The sequence below is a fragment of the Arachis ipaensis genome, chromosome B03 (assembly GCF_000816755.2).
Source record: "Arachis ipaensis cultivar K30076 chromosome B03, Araip1.1, whole genome shotgun sequence".
NCBI lineage: Eukaryota > Viridiplantae > Streptophyta > Magnoliopsida > Fabales > Fabaceae > Arachis > Arachis ipaensis.
The window spans coordinates 100,847,099-100,848,369 of NC_029787.2; the positions used below are offsets into that span (position 1 = coordinate 100,847,099).

A 1,271-nucleotide genomic window follows, 5' to 3' on the forward strand; every position below is an offset into this window, starting at 1 on the left:
TTTTAAAATATCTATCTTTTAGATATCAGTTGCTTGATTATGCTGAATTTCTGAATTGCACACCACATGTTTGATTGAATGTCTATGTGATACTTTGCATTTGATTTATATGTTGTAGCTACTATAAAGATTAATATATTTACAAAATCAATTAATGAATTAGTTTATGCTTTGCATTCTCTGGTTTCTCTTATTGTTTTTGGTTATATATTTACAAAATTAATCAAACAACAGTGTTTAATACAGTCATTGGCTTCGTTATCAATATATTTGATCACTTCTATGATCTCCTAACTATCACAAATTATGTAAACTGCACACTGTAAACAGACATTTCCATTGGTCCTTCGTTCCCAATGTGTTGTATGATAAGACCTTCAAATTCTGAATTCACAACTTTCATTTGTGTCTAATTCCATCTTCAAAGTGAGAATAAAAATATAAAAGCATGATTCCTTCATAAATCATCAGTCATAATAAAAAAAAGGGTTATTAATCCTAAGACATCTATATCTCACTTATTAACACGTAATATGATTTTATCAAACATGTTAGAAAACAGCAGGTCATAGCTTTTTATTGGTTTAATTTTTTACTTAACAAAAATGTATTCTCTTTAGTGCAAACTGCAAGGCAATATTATATGCTTGATGAAAAATGGTTGAAATGACCTTAAATCCTGAACTCTACACAGTCAAAATTTATATGTTAAATTGAGGCATGATTCGCATAGAGTTGTGGATAGAAAGAAGTCTAAAAAAAATCTGATGAAAATTGCTTTTGCACATAATAAGAACAACAAATATATCTGCCTCATCAAAATTACCATTCAACGCAAAGCAGAATAACGGGAACTTTAAAAAAGCATAAAGTAATTAACTACATACAACTAGGTTGAATGAATCTTCATCCTCTGTTTTAGTTTCCAAGCTCATGAAACTAGTTTCTTCCTACCAAATTCTGCACTTTCTTTTGGCTTCACGGGTGACAACTTTGATAACACCTAACTAGGAGAATCATTAAGCCAGAGCACTTCACCTCTTTCTTTGTGCTTAAAGTCAAGAGCTTTTGAATTCCTCTGATGATTAAAATAGAAAAAGAAAAACTCGATCAACAATATCTAGTTAAGCCTGGTAAAGAACCTATGGAAGTATACTCTACTTACCTTATCTATTCTGTTATCCCACCATTTATTAGGGTTATTAACCAAATAATTCTATAGGGCACCGTTCCCATCCTTGCATTTGAAGTCAGGGAACCTAGGATTCACC

At 30.9% G+C, this 1,271-nt stretch overlaps 1 long non-coding RNA gene across 1 annotated transcript; it reads right to left on the reverse strand.

Annotated features, from left to right (window-relative positions):
- On the reverse strand, window positions 270-982 carry LOC107634568. Its single transcript, XR_001618983.2, has 2 exons — window positions 888-982; window positions 270-384 (listed from the first exon to the last, which is right to left on the reverse strand). It is a non-coding gene; the product is annotated as an uncharacterized LOC107634568 (long non-coding RNA).